The sequence below is a fragment of the Dipodomys merriami genome, unplaced genomic scaffold (genome assembly GCF_024711535.1).
Source record: "Dipodomys merriami isolate MVZ:Mamm:240054 unplaced genomic scaffold, mDipMer1.0.p SCAF_106, whole genome shotgun sequence".
In the NCBI taxonomy this organism is placed as follows: domain Eukaryota; kingdom Metazoa; phylum Chordata; class Mammalia; order Rodentia; family Heteromyidae; genus Dipodomys; species Dipodomys merriami.
The window spans coordinates 4,330,775-4,346,636 of NW_027202338.1; the positions used below are offsets into that span (position 1 = coordinate 4,330,775).

Sequence of the window (15,862 nt, forward strand, 5' to 3'; positions counted from 1 at the left end):
TTCCCCTAAATCGATAGCCTTTTACAGGTGTGTATGATAAGGAAGGCAATTGCTGGGAAAACTACTTAGGAGAAAGAATTTCCTGTTACTCTCTTTCATTTACTGAGAGACTTGCTAGATCTAGGCCTCCTTGGTGCTTACTATTAAAGAAGGAACAAGAAAGATCTTATGGGACAGTGAAGGCCTCTATAGAAAAAAGTAAACGATTATGTGAAAGGATAACAGAAAAGACACTATGAGCTTAAATTTGATATATGGCCAGATTTAACTAAGTATACTGAATATCATGATTTTTGGCCACACATTGCGAACCCTCTAAGCACAATTGCTTAGAAAATATTTAAAATATATAAAGTACAAAACTAAACAAAAGGAAGAGATGCATAAGACAGGATCTTACTCCAAATTGTGATAAGTTAATGCTGTTAAATAATGTGGATAGGGCTATAGCTGCAGCTTTTATTCTGCCTGTCCCTGGATTTGAAGAAGGGGTCCAGAAAGAGTGCAGCAGACAACCTTGTATTTTCAACCAAATGACAGATAAATAAATCAAGAATGCAATCAACAAATCAATCAATCAATCAATCAATCAATAAATGAAAAGGGGAAGAACAATAAAATTACACATTGGAACCACCACAGATTGTTTGCTGTTGAAAAACCATTTAGGCTGTGAACTGTTTGAAGAACTGAGCTGCTTTAAGATAACTGGCAATTCTCAAAGGATTCAGAACCAGCTAAAGTAGCTCATACAGGAGCTGAAAAAGTTAAAATTCGGTGATAACTGGGGACTTCCAGAATAGTTTTCCTGGTTTTTTTTTGCCTTTCCTGAGCCCAAGACCCTCTATTTTATGGATTATCCTGCTAGCCTCCTGTCTATTTCAATATTTATCTTCTAGCATGCAGCTTACCCTAGCTCAAACAAAAATGAGAATTATGCTTTCTGAAATCATAGGAAAAGGGGGGAGCTCTGAGAGGATAAAGAATTGGGAGGATGGAAAGCCTCCTCTGAACATGAACTCTTAGAATCCTGAGAGCTTCCTGGAAAGGTCAATCGCTTCTGGATTGATAGGACTTCAGATTTCTTTCTTGGGTGTAGGCTAATTCCACATCAGACCTTCTGGGATCTTTGGGATAGACAAAAATCTATGTGAACTCTAAGTCATTTGCTGCTCACTCCTGCTGCTTAAGGTGAAGGAGATATTTATTACTTGAGGGAGATGATACCACACAATGGGTGCTTGTGATTAAGATTGTATTGTAGTATTGGTGCTTGTGATGTCAGGGAAATGGTGATCTCACTTTGTACACGTACACCCCTGTGCTCTACTCAATAAATACTTTGTCCAATGGACACAGGGCACCGGGAGCTGGCAAAAGGCTCCAGGCTACTGGTGTCCCAAACCTGAATTCCACAATCTGTAGTCTGTTCTGGCCTCATCCCAGGTTGTCCCAAGTTGGGACAGAGCTTCCACTCAAGATCAGTGTGGAGGAGAAGACAACCCCTTCCCCAGGACATCCAGGAAACCTCAGGCAGCCTCCTGCCATGGGCAGCCCACTGTCCCCACACGAGGGATCCCCGCAGCCTTTCACGCAGGTCGTCTTTGCTAAACAGAACAGTAAGGCATGTTTGTCAGCCCTCCGTGTCGTGGCCCCATTGGTTTCAGCAAGAACACACAAGGGTCCCTTTGTGCTCCTCCCCTGTGTGTGGCTGCCACCCATCCTGGTGATTGCACCAAAGATGTGACAGGCAAGGTCAGACTTCCTGATTGGAATGACAGACTAATGCTATGATCTCAACCCAGTCCGGTCACCTCCATAAGTTGGGGACACAAGTCTTCATCCCAACACACAAGGAGCTAAATCTGGACTTAGTCCCATGAGAACAGCTCCGGAAGAAGTCCCACCATCTTTTCCTGGAATGTTTCTTCGAAGGCTTGGGTCTGGGCTGGGGTGAAGTGCTTCTTCCAGTCCCCCGTGATACCTAGGCCGTGGAAAAACAATGACACCAGACTGGGTCAGGGCAAGAAGGCGCTGTCCCTTGGTGTCCCTTCTGCCCTCTGCCTGCTCCGAGGGTGAGGCCACAGATCTCCCTGGGAGATGGACTCCACAGCCACCACGCTCCATGTCCAGTGCTCTCCTCTCAAGTTCTTCTCCCTGCCAACAGAGGGGCACATCCTCCCCAGATGTGTGGGAGTCAGGAAGCTCAGGATGTGGTCTCATAGTCACACAATAGCATTTTCATTTATTCGGAATTTGAATATAGTTTTTATATAATTGTTAAGTGTGTGTATGTGTGTGCAAGTGTGTGTCTATACAGGAGTTTGAACTCAGGGCCTAGGTGCTGCTTGGTGTTATTTTCTGCTCAAGCTTCATGCTCTACTACTTGAGCCACAACTCCATTCTTTGTTTTTTTGGTAGTTTACTGGAGAGAAGGAATCTCCTGGACTATGCTACGCCATCAGTATTTGAACTGTGATGTTCAGATCTCAGGTTCCTGGGCAGCTAGGATTACAGGCCTGAGCCATGGATACCCAGCTGGTACTTACACTTTGTTTTCTTTTCAGATCCACTTACTATCACAAGATTTGTTTTTCTGTTGTAGGACTTAAACTCTGGGCCTGGGCACTGATCTTGAGCTTCTTTTGCTGAAGGCTTGGCACTCTACCATGTGAACCCCAGCTCCACTTCCGGTTTCCTTTATTTTAACACAAGCTGGAAGTGAACATCCAGCCTGTTCCTGGGTGATCCCTGGTCAGGAGTGTGTGGTTGGAGACCAGATTTCTTTCCCTGGCTTCTAGCACCTCCTTCCCTGGGACATTTCCATACCTTTCCTGGTGATTTTGAAACCAGCAGGAAGAAGGTCATCTGGGACATCAGGGAGGTTGGACATCTTGTTCTTTTTCATTGACTGGAAGGAACTGTTCTCCAGGACCAAGTCCAGCTCTCCCGGTTCCAGCGCCTTCCCCAGGAACCCACAGATCCTCTCTACCATGCTCCTCAGGTCCTAAGGAGAGAAAAACATGGCTGGAGTATAAGAGGGGACAACACAGAGCATGACTGAACAGGATTGAGCAGGAGAAGACAGAAACAGCAGAAGGCCCTGGTAGAAGCAAGGATGGGTGGCCTGTGGAGTTGATGGCATGATTCAGTGGGTAGAGCACCAGCCAAAAGCAAAACATCAGGTACTGAGTTCAAGACTCCATCATGAAACAAAAAAAGGAAGAAAATGAGCATGAGAAGCATGCAGGAAGGAATAACACACAACAGGATGTACAATGTTGACATAGAAGGTGGGATGGAGACTGGGGGGAGGATACTGGGGTAAAAACATAGTGGAGAAACAGGGAGATGGTAGAATGGGTGGAGAGGGCAGTGGTGGGGTGCATGTAAAATCAATCGTTACCTTTTTCATCTGCTGATAACTAAGGACCAGCACGTTCTCCTTTTCCCTCATGGACATCCAGCCTGGGACTTGATCAAACCATGACCGGTAAGGTACTACAGGGGGAACAGTGGGCAAGCGTGAAAATTCTCCACCATTCCCGATTTGAATGTTGGTCTCAGCACTGATTGCTCTGGTCCCTGGCACCTTCACCAGGGTGTAACTGAGAACTCAGAACTCAGGCTGAGTGCCTTCCACGCCAGCTTGTCCCAAATCCATCACTTGCACAACTGAGCACAAGTCTGAGTGCAAGGTCTGAGCTGTGACACACGCACACGAGGCAGCTTCCTTCCCTGCCCATGGCTTCCAGCAGGTCAGTCTGCAGAGGCCTTGGCGTGGTTTATTCTACTGGAAAAATCTTTGCTTGAAATCAGGGCCAGAGCTCTGTCCCTCGGTTTCTACACTCCTCTGTACCACGTGAGCCACATCTTCAGTCCCTGCATCATGATGATTGAGTGGGAATGAAAGCCTCAAGGACGTTCTGCCTGGGTGGGCTTCCAACTCTGTCCCTCAGCTCTCAGCTCCTGAGTAGCTGAGATTATAGTCGTGATCCACCAGCCCTGACTATAGATCCAAGTGGTAAGAGAAGTTGAATCAGGGGAGAAAAAGATCATCAGGCACTCCTACTGGTTGTGAAGCTAAACCCAGAGGGCCTGAGACACCAGATGATGAGGTACATAGAGCACAGATGTGGGGTCCCCCACCCTTCATACCCACCTCAGGCCATGGACCCCTGACAGAACCATGGAGAAGTGACAAAATTACAAGCATGAGGAATGACCCAGAACTTTTGTATGACTAGAAATAGAGTGATCCCAACTTCAAGTGAGAAACTCTGACACGGACAGCAAAACAAATTTAAAATTTAAAAATACGTAAGGAAGGTAGAGTTGGGTTGTGTGGGAAGCCAGTGAGAAGCTGTGAGCCAACATCTGGGAGTAGAGCACACAGGAGGGGGCGGGTCCTCCATGGCTACGGAAGCTCCAGGGGCTCAAAACACTTTGGGACCTTCCATCATGGGAGAAGTCTGGTGCTGCCTTTAGCCAATGTGAGTTCTGGGATGAGGAAACATTGGACCCACAGATGGTGAGATTTAAAGGAGACCTTGCAGGGAGGGGACACTCAAAGAGGTTTAAATTCTTCTCCATTCACTTCACAGTCTACTCCCCATGTCCTTGCAAGAACCATTCAAAATATTGTTCCAGTGACTCTGGTTTCTTAGATAGATTTGTAAGACGCCGGAAATAATAACCAGATATAAGGACATCCTTAGGATTTCTGATGACATAGATCATCTTCAAGGAAGAAAGGAGAGAATTAAAAAATATTCTCATCATTTCTTTCACTCTTGGTGTTCAGAGAAATTCTAGCCATTTTTTGCTCCAACAATGAAATATCTGTTGATCTTTTGGTTGTGCATTAGTTTGTGAAATACTTTTCAGAGTTCCTACAATCCAATCACTTAGCCTGGCATAAAACAATGGTGGGACAATGCATTTCCTTAACATATCGTGGATCTTTACCTACTAAACACAGGAGAGCAGACGCTGGTTAGCCTTTCTTGGCTACAGATTTACGAGTTGTTCTGCAAACATCATTGAAACATCTGGGTATGGGTGGCTCTCACCTGTAACCACAGCTACTCAGGCAGCTCAGATCTGAGGATCATAGTTTGAAGCTAACCCAGGCAGAACAGCTCATGAGACACCCATCTCCAATTAACTACCTGAAAACCTCAAGGGGAGCTATGGCGCAAACTGGCAGAATAACAGCTTTGAGTACAAAAGCTCAGGGACAGCTGTGAGTTCAAGTCCCAGGAGTGGCACAAAAACAAAACAAAAATCCATTGAAGGAGGGAGCTGAAATGATACAACAGAGATTTCACAGCACAGACACCCATTTCTATGTTATTCAGGAACAAATCTAGGTAGCCTTGTGCCAGGGAAGAGTGTGCATCGTGTGTGGTGTGGGCTGGGCTGGGGAAGAGGGACAAAGGCTCCTGGTCTGATCTGGCCATGAGCACCACGTGTTTATTCACTGCACAGCCTTCAGAGTCAGACCACTGACACCAGGTCACATGACATTGAAACTACACAAGCTCAATTTTCTTTTTCTTTTTTCTTTTCTTCTTCTTCTTCTTCTTCTTCTTCTTCTTCTTCTTCTTCTTCTTCTTCTTCTTCTTCTTCTTCTTTTATTTTTTTTTAAATCAGGACCTAGGTGCTGTCCCTGTGTTTTGATGCTCAGGCTGGAACTTTACCACTTGAAGTGCTGCTCCACTTCTGGCTTTATTTTGGATAGCTCATCAGAGATAAGAATCACTTGGCCAGCAGGGCACTGGTGGCTCACGCCTGTAATCCTAGCTACTCAGGAGGCTGAGATCTGAGGATCGCGGTTCAAAGCCACCCCAGGCAGGAGAGAGCGTGAGACTCCTATCTCCAATAAACCACTAGAAAACCGGAAGTGGTGCTGTAGCTCAAGTGGTAGAGCGCTCGCCTTGAGCTGAAGAGCTGAGGGACAGTGCCCAGGCCCAGAGTTCAAGTCCCACGACTGACCAAAAAAAAAAAAAAAAAAAAGAATCACCTGGCCTTTACTACCTGGGCTGACTTCTGATCTTGATCCTCAGATCTCAGCCTCCTGTTTAGCTGGGCTGACCACACAAGGCCTGGGTATCCACTTAAAGCACAGTTTGGTTAGTCTTTCAATTAGTCATCCAGTTCATCTGTCAGGGATTACACAGCCATGGTCCACATATTGGAATCTGGTTTGGTCTGAGGACCCTCAATTCATGAAGGAGAGTCTGGGGTCCTCCATGAAGTACAGAAGGAGACTGCCAGACCTGCTGGGTATGTGGATTTTTAAGAGGAAAAGGCCTTGATGGAACAGTTATTGGGCACTGATCACTGACCTTGGCCTTGGAAGTGAAGAAAGACTTGGGGAAGAGTTGGATGGGGAGGTTGGAGGAGATGAGGGGGGGACCCTCCTTCCTCTCCTCTTTGAATTCATATCCACTTGTAGTCTCGATCCATGGGGAACAAACATATGTGGGTACAGATCGATCCCAGTTGGGATCCCCCTTGGTGTGAATCAGAGAGAGAACCTCAATCAACCAATGGGTTCCTGGAGCAGAAAGCAAAGCAGAGGTCACTCATTTCTGTCTGAATTCACAATATTATATATATATATATATATATATATATATATATATATATATATATATATATATATAAACACACACACACACACACATACTTATACATACATGCACACCCACACATATATAATGGTACAGCCTATGTAACATAGACCTTACAGATATAAACTTCCTCAGGTATGCAATCTGATATGGATAACTAGTGTTTAGTGTATTTTAATCATAGCTCACTCAGTGCCAGTATTTTGTTATCTATTAAGTCTACACTGTCCATGACAACTGAATAATGATTTGCTTGCCACCTGCATTTACCCACACCATTTTCTTATCACCTGCATGACTTTGGCAATTCTGGGCCTTGTATGTGAGTGCAATAGTACAGTTTGTTTGGTTATTTTTTGCACTATGGCCTTGACTCATGGGGTTTCAAATGGCAAAATGCCCTGATAATAGTAGAGCATCGGTCTAAGTAGGAAGCATTATGCTCACCTTTGGTCCTCAGCTCCACCCATTTCTGAGCTGCTCCCTACCCTGGTGATCTTGCCATAGAGCTGGCCCCTCCCTCTCTCCACCAGACCCACCTGAGCTCCCACCTACCTTACCTCCTACCCCCAACCCCTGCTGCTGCTAGATAGTGGAGGTGGTCATGAGCTCTCTCTCTGGGGGAGAAATGGCTCCTGTAATAAACCTTGTAACCATCTTTCTCCTGTGCCTGCCTCTGCATGGTCCCCTGGGAAGCATGTGATGGATCCTTCCCTGAGCTGTCTGCATTTTCAACAGTGTATAATATTCCACTTTGATCTCTCAACTTGTTTGGGATTGTGCAGCCATTTCTCTGTGGATATTTGGGTTTAATGCAGCTGTCAGCTGTTGCTGAAATCCTGCAGTGCCCCCACTGGCTGTGGTTTTCAGCACATTCCCTTGCAGTGTGCCCTCAGTGCTCCCTCCCCACTCCCCGTGCCCCTTCACACAGGCTCCCTGGCCTGCCAGTGCCTTGTGTTTACCCCAGGTTTTCCAGGTTCTAACTATGGCCCATCATGATTCTTCTATTTGAGATCATGCTTTTTCTCCAGGTAACCTCAAAATCATCCTTTTCATTTTATGAGCTATGGAGCACCTTAAAAACACCTATTTAAAAAACTGTGCTGCCAACCCTGGAGCTTGAACAGGGCCTGGGCGCTGTCCATGAGCTGTTGTGCTCAAGACTGGCACAAAACTACACGGCCACGGGTCTTCAATAATCAGCTACTATACCATTCCTGCGTGGGACACAGTTGGGAGTGAGGCCACAGCTCTGGCCTTTCCCATGCAGCCACAGTCCCCTCTGCTCACCTGATTTGGGGTAGGTCATTGTGATGATGTCTTCGTCCTTCAGCACCAGCTCCTCATGGATTGCTTTTAGATGTTCAGGGCAGAAATCCACAACAGAGAAAGGAATGCCCTGGTACCACACGTAGCCCTGAGCCATGGCAGAGTCCTCGGTGCCTGGGTCTTGGTCCCAGGCCACTGCCACTGCCACTGAAGAAGTGGTGACAGAGTCTGGATGGTGAAGACAATCATTAACTAAGATGAATTGGTTATAAAAAAAAACCCTGTGATTGTCCCCAGTGATTTTTATTGGGCAACTCTTAAATCATGCAAAGGGTGAACTGTGCTATCTGATCCTCAGTTCATGGCAGAAAAATAGAAATACAAGAGGAAATAGGATAGGGCATAAGATTAACTGATATTTCTGAATGCACTAATCCTTTATTTTGAGAAGAGGTGTAGATATCAGAAAAAAATCCTAGAGAGGGAAGTGCTCTAATTCTGGATCAACACCCCAAGTTCAATCTACTAATATCACTCCAAGATCTTTGCCAAGATTCCTCAATGCATTGTCCTTCCAATTTCCTCTGTTTCCCCTAGGATCTCTCTCCACTCCAGGATGTCAGCCATGATCCCCCAGGTCATGGGTCTTCATGATTCTTTAGGCCCCTGGACACAGGGACATTTTCTCAGACTTTTTTTCTTTATCCTGACCTTGCAGATTTGAGAAACAACAAATAATTCTGTAACTTTATGGGGATGGTGTGTGTGTGTGTGCGTGTTTGTGTGTGTGTGTGTGTGTGTGTGTGTACACACCACAGAAACTGATTTCTCTCCTTCCTTCCTTCCTTGTTTCCTTTTTTTTGTAGTTGTTCAAGGGGATTGAACTGGCCCTGGGTCTCTAAGTTTTTTAGCTCAAGGCTAGCGCTCTACCACTTGATCCACAGCACCACTTCCTGCCTTTTCTGTTTATGTGGTGCTAAGGAAGCGAACCCAGGGCCTCATGAATGTGAGGCAAATGCTCTACCTCTGTGCCACCTTCCCAACCCCCAGGAATCCATTTCTATGATGTTCAGGAGTGATGAAATCTAGGTAGCACTGCACTGAGAACTCTTTGGGGTTGGCCTGGTGTAGGCTGAACCTGGGAAGTGGAATGTTCTCTCTGGAAGATAAAGCCATTTTTTTTTGCCTTCCTGGGGCTTGAACTCAGGGCCTGGGCACTGTCCCTGTGATTTTATGCTTAAGATTAGTGCTCTGCCACTTTAGCAACAGCTCCACTTCTTGTGTTGTTGGAGATAAGAGTCTCTTGGCCTTTCCTGCCTGGGCTGGTTTACAACTTTGATCCTTACTTCCTGATTAGCTGGGATTACAGGCCTGTGTCACTGGTGCTTGTTTTTTTTTTTTTTTTTTCTCTTCCAGTCCTGGGCTTGAACTCTGGGTCCAGGTGATATTCCTGAGCTTCTTTTTCTCAAGGTTAGCACTATACCACTTGAGTCATAGAACCATGGCCGGCTTTTTCTGTTAATGTGATGCAAATAATTGAATCCAGGGCCTCATGCAAATGAGGCAAGCACTCTACCACTGAGCCAACTTAACAGTGCTATTTTTTTTTTTGTGTGTGTCTGGTTGTGGGGCCTGAACTCTGGGCCTGGGCGCTGTCCCTCAGCTCTTCAGCTCAAGGATACCGCTCTACTGTTGTACCCCCTGTCACAGGACCCCCACCAAGAAGACCACCGAGAGTCAGAAGTTCTGAAATGCAAGAGCAAGGCTTTATTCAGGTGGGCTGCAGCTCAGGCCTTGTCCTACACACCGACTCAGTGGAGCTTAGGAGGAGAGCCCCAAGCTGAAATATCACAGGGTTTATGAAGACAAAAACTGCAAAGTTACAAAAGGAGGAGAGAAAAAAAATCACAGACTGACAAATTTACAGCAACTAGAGGTGTCATCAGGGCATTCCAAGGTTATAAGAGGTAGTAGGGAGTTATCAAATTGGCTGGGTCTCAATGGGCTATCTGGACATTCCAGAGCAGTTAAAACTTAGCAGGGAGTAATTGGTGGTCTGTTTATCTTGGGCCAGCTTGACTTCTCCTGAAGTTTGTGGGGACCCAAGGCCAGCTATAGTACAAAGTGTGGCCTGACTTGAGAGTAGCTTTGTTCAAGTAATCTACGGTTTAGCAGTTTCAGCACAAACAAGATGGTTTCTGAAATTCAGGTGGGCCCAAGGTTAATATGAACAACAGAAGGGTTACTGCTTTGAAATGAAGCCACTTTTAACTCTTCACTACCACTTGAGCCACAGTGCCACTTCCGGCTTTTTTCTTTTTGCTTATGTGGTGCTGAGGAATCGAACCCAGGGTCTTAGGCATGCAAGGCAAGGGCTCTAGCACTGAGCCACCTTCCCAGCCCTTAGTGGTATTTTTTGTAACTTTCATTCTGTTGTAAAGATACTGGACAGAGAGGTTACAGTTACATGAGTAAGGTAATGCTGAGGATTTTGTTAATGCCAGTCTTGTGTTATGTGCTTCCTATGGTCTGAGTTGTCTGCATTTTAAAAACTGAGTAACATTCCATTTTGATCTCTTAAACTGGTTTGGATGATGCAGCCATTTCTCTGTGGATATTTGGGTTTAATTTCCTGGCCCTCTACCGTGTTAGCCACAGGTCTTGAATAAAGGAGCTACTATATGGTCCCTATGTTGTAGACAGCAGGAGGGAATGGGGGCTGCAGGCCTGGAGATTCCAAGGCAGAGCACTGGATGTGGAGCTATGGCTTGGGTGGTAGAGTCTGAGCTTTGAGCGAAAAACTGAAAGACAGTGCCCAGGCCCTGAGTTCAAGTCTCAGGACCAGTAAACACTTGAATAACATAGCGCTTGATACATTCCCATCCTTACATTTCTTACTGACATTTTTGTGCCAGACCCAGCAGTATGGAACCCAAGGACATGAATGTCTCGCAGGGTATGATGGGGTGGTGTCCACTCACATATCCACCCAGGGCCTGGGCTGTGACCCCGTGAGACCTAGGCTGTGATGTCATCGCGCCCTCTCAGGTGTGATGGTATCCCCTGAGAGGCGATCTCTCTTCCACTCCTGATTAGGAAAACTTGACCAAAGCCTGCCTAAAGCCCAGTCAATAGCTACAATTTAAAATGTGGTGAGTGAGGAAGCTCATCTCCAGGCTTTGAAAAATCAACACGTCCCCATGATCGACAAAAAGAACAACAAACACACACACAAAAAAGCACCATAAACATTCTTGGGGCTGGGAAGGTGGCTCAGTGGTAGAGCGCTTGTCTTGCATGCATGTGGCCCTGGGTTCAATTCCTCAGGATCACATAAGCAGAAAAAACAAGAAGCGGCGCTGTGGCTCAAGTGCTAGAGCACTAGCGTTGAGTTGAAGATCTAAGGGACAGTTCCACGGCCCAGAGTTCAAGCCCCAGGACTGACCAAAAAAAAAAAATCAACGTGTCTACCCTCCCATAGTAACTGAGGAGGACCAGCTTAGCAGACTGGGAGTTGTCTTACAGGTACTGAGCAAAAATGAAGTGATTGATCAGGGAAGAGGTAACCCAGCCAGGATAAAGAGCTATCACTTCTGTACATAGCAGGCAAGGAGGCCTGGAACCTTTGGTTGATTTCAGAGCCTGGTTAAAGATAATCTTCATAAAACTGTAACTGCAAACTGAGTTAAGAGACTAACTTCTAAGGTGAGAAGTTGGCTCAGTGGTAGAGCGCTTGCCTTGCATGCCTGAGGCCCTGGATTTGATTCCTCAGCACCACATAAGCAAAAAGAAAAAAGCCAGAAGTGTTGCTGTGGCTCAAGTGGTAGAGAGCTAGCCTTGAGTTGAATAGCTGAGGGACAGTGCTCAGGCCCAGAGTTCAGACCCCAGGACCGGACCCCCCCCCCCAAAAAAAAAGAGAGACTAACTTCTCCAAATATATACCATTTAAGATTGGTAATTTAGTGTCCAAAGGCTTTACACTCCATCAAGGCTGCAAATGGCGATGTTACAAATCATATTAAAGTCTGTAATGACATTGGCTCCTCTGCTGCATTCATAATGGGACCAACCATGAAACATCTTAAAATGTTTTAGATGTGCAAAAAATGGGATAGTTATAAAGATATTGTTCCAAAGGTAAGAACTCCTAGCAATATTCAGAGGCTCTTGAAGTAGGATGGGGGTTGCCAGACCCTTCTATAAACTTCTCTTACATCTATGAATTGATTTAGGAAGAGTTCCCTCATTTTGCCCACTTTTCTTTACAGACCCTGAAGACTAGAAGCCTCGGACATGTTCAAAGATCCATTTGTATACTAATATGCCTTGCTAACAAGTTGTCTAAACATTTTCTGTTCTTTGTCATCTAGTTCTCAAATAGCTGTGAAAAATGTTGTTTGTTATGTTTGTATTTTGTCTCATAGTTGGCTTTGTGTTGTCTGTCTAATACTGACCACACAGTTTTATCATATTGGACAAAATAATGGTACTTTGCCATTGGAATTCCAAAGAACCAATGGCCCATATATATATATATATATATGTATATATATATATACATATATATGCATATATATACATATCCATATATATACATACATATATATACATATACATATATATATATATATATATATAGATAGATAGATAGATAGATAGATAGATAGATAGATAGATAGATAGATTTTTTTTTTGTCAGTCATAGGGCTTGAACTTTGGGCCTGAGCATTGTCCCTTAGCTCTTCAGCTCAAGGCTAGCCACTGTGCCACTTCCAGTTTCCTGGTAGTTAATTGGAGATAAGAGTCTCATGGGCTTTCCTGCCTGGGCTGGCTTTGAACATGGATCTTCAGTCTCAGCCTCCTGAGTAGCTAGGATTACAGGTGTAAGCCACAGGCACATGGCCAACTTTCATTTTTATAATCTAATTGAGCATTAAAACTCTTGTACATAGGGGCTGAAAAGGTGGCTCAGTGGTAGAGTGCTTGCCTTGCATGCCTGAGGCCCTGGGTTTGATTCCTCAGCACCACATAAGCAAAAAGAAAAAAAGCTGGAAGTGGCGCCGTGGCTCAAGTGGTAGAGCAGTAAACTTGAGCTGAGGAGCTGAGGGACAGCGCCCATGCCCAGAGTTCAGGCCCCACGACCGGACTCAAAAAAACAAAAAAACAAAAAAAAAAAACACCCCCAAAACAACAACAAAAAAAACTCTTGTACATAAGTATGAGTGTAAGTATATGTTAAACTGTTCAAAATAATCTAGTATTTTAATGCTTAAAATGTGTCATGACGGTGTGAAAAAAAAACAGGTCTGGGAAGGTGGTTCAGTGCTAGAGTGCTTGCATGCATGAGATCCTGGGTTCAATTCCTCCGCAACATATAAGCAGAAAAAGCCAGAAGTGGTGCTGTGGCTCAAGTGGTAGAGTACTTGCCTTGAGCTGAAGAGCTCAGGGACAGTGCTCAGGCTCAGAGTTCAGGCCTCATGACCGACAAAAACAAACCAATACAAATCCAAAAACCAAAACAAGTTTCCTTGAGCTGAGAAATGCATTTGGGAGGTAAGACTTGTCTTAAATGTTCGTTTCCAAATATAGAAATGAGTAAGACGAACCACTTAAGGTTTAAGTAAATGTCTGATGGCATGAGTGTGTCTTAAATCTATAAGATAAAGAACTTATTGGTAAAGTTAATATGTAGCTACATTGGCTGTGATTTAAATAAGGTTAAAAGTAATGTACTGTAATACTAATATTTCCTACTTTATGCCAATTTCATATAGATGTTTCTCTCTTTCCCTTTCAGACATACACTAAAAACTAACAGTAATATAGGAAATGTGATTAGTATTCCTAAAAACTGCTCCTTGGGATGTATTAAAAATTAAACTCTTGCCCGTCTTGTGCGTTCTGTCTCCTCCGTGGTCTGTGCTTGCCTCTGGGTGAAGGGGCCGGCGTGAACTCTCTCTGCCTTCCTCCGCGCCTCTGGCAGCCGGCAAGTCTCCTGCAATCTCACACCCCGTGTCACCCTCCTCGCCGAACATGATGCCCCCCAAAAGGCAGGTGATGGAATTAAACCACCCCCAATCATTGGAAGATTTGGAACCTCACTGAAAATTGGCATTGCTGGATTACCAAATGTTGGGAAATCTACATTCGTCAATGTATTAACTAATAGTCAGGCCTCTGCAGAAAACTTCCCATTTTGTACTATTGATCCTAATGAGAGCAGAGTACCTGTGCCAGATGAAAGATTTGACTTTCTTTGTCAGCATCACAAACCAGCAAGCAAAATCCCCGCCTTTCTAAATGTAGTGGATATTGCTGGTCTTGTGAAAGGAGCTCACAAATGGGCAGGGCTTGGGAAATGCCTTTTTATCTCATATTAGTGCCTGTGATGGAATCTTTCATCTAACATGTGTTTTTGAAGATGATGATATCACACACATGGAAGGAAGAGACATAGAAATAATACATGAAGAACTTCAGCTTAAAGATGAGGAAATGATTGGTCCCATTATAGATAAACTAGAAAAGGTGGCTGTCCAAGGCGGAGATAAAAAACTAAAACCTGAATATGACATAATGTGCAAGGTCAAATCCCGGGGTATAGATCAAAAGAAACCTGTTCGTTTCTATCATGATTGGAATGACAAAGATTGAAGTGTTGAATAAACACTTATTTTTGACTTCAAAACCAATGGTCTACTTGGTTAATCTTTCTGAAAAAGACTACATTAGGCAGAAAAACAAATGGGTGATAAAAATTAAAGAGTGAGTGGTCAAGTATGACCCAGGTGCCTTGGTCATTCCTTTTAGTGGGGCCTTGAAACTCAAGTTGCAAGAATTGAGTGGTGAGGAGAGACAGAAGTATCTGGAAGCGAACATGACACAAAGTGCTTTGCCAAAGATCATTAAGGCTGGGTTTGCAGCACTCCAACTGGAATACTTTTTCACTGCAGGCCCAGAAGAAGTGCTTGCATGGACCATCAGGAAAGGGACGAAGGCACCTCAGGCTGCAGAAAAGATTCACACAGATTTGGAAAAGGGATTCATTATGGCAGAAGTAATGAAATATGATGATTTTAAGGAGGAAGGTTCTGAAAATGCAGTCAAGGCTGCTGGAAAGTACAGACAACAAGGCAGAAATTATATTGTTGAAGATGGAGATATTATCTTCTTCAAGTTTAATACATCTCAGCAACCAAAAAAGAAATAATAGTTTTTGCTCAGATAAACATAAAACTTCCAGAAGTCATATGATTTTTTACAATTAAGATTTCTGAAGGGGTGAATACAGTTGGGAAATGGGCATCTTCTACAAACCAATTATTTTTTATTTGTTTAAAAATTATAAAGTTCAGAAGGGGGACCAAGGTGGCGACGGGGCAGTAGGGAAACGCCACAGCTCTCTCCAACCAAAAAGAGAGTTTGAATTCCAATGCTTAATCTCCCCAAGAGACCGACAACAACAAAAAGACGAACACTCAGAGAAAAACCAGAGGCGGAAAATAACAAAAAAAGAAAGAGAGGAAAAGAAGAATTTCAAAACAGAGAAAAGCGAAGACCCTTCCCCCAACCTTTACTGGCCGCGCGGCAGTGCGCCAAGCTGCCGGCCAGCCTGCCCAGTGGTGGCTGCCGGAGCCCCAGAGACACAGGGGGCTGCTTGCAGATCACCAGGTACCGGTTTGCAGAACAGTGGATCACAAGGAACAGAGAAACCTACCAGCCAGGAGTCTCCACGAGGATCCCACCCCCACCCCTCACACTCCACCAGAGCAGAGAGGCTCCATCCCACCAAAGCCGCTTGGCACCAGCAGCTCGACAAAGGGACCTGTCGGCAGACCACCGCCCAATCGCGTTCGCAATGACTCGGCGGGGGCCGCCCAGGTCCCAGAGGAACAGGGGGCTGCCTACAGATCACCCACGCAGAAGTCTCCTGAGGCACTGGCGTCAGACCCACC

General features: G+C 44.9%; 1 long non-coding RNA gene and 1 pseudogene across 1 annotated transcript; one reads left to right on the plus strand and one right to left on the minus strand.

Moving 5' to 3' along the window:
• Positions 1–4,488: 4,488 nt before the first annotated feature.
• LOC138812047 (uncharacterized) lies at positions 4,489–7,960 on the minus strand. Its single transcript, XR_011367546.1, has 3 exons — positions 7,929–7,960; positions 6,040–6,562; positions 4,489–4,740 (listed from the first exon to the last, which is right to left on the minus strand). It is a non-coding gene; the product is annotated as an uncharacterized lncRNA (long non-coding RNA).
• Positions 7,961–14,370: 6,410 nt separating this feature from the next.
• LOC138812055 (obg-like ATPase 1 pseudogene) lies at positions 14,371–15,197 on the plus strand (annotated as a pseudogene).
• The last annotated feature ends 665 nt before the right edge of the window (positions 15,198–15,862 follow it).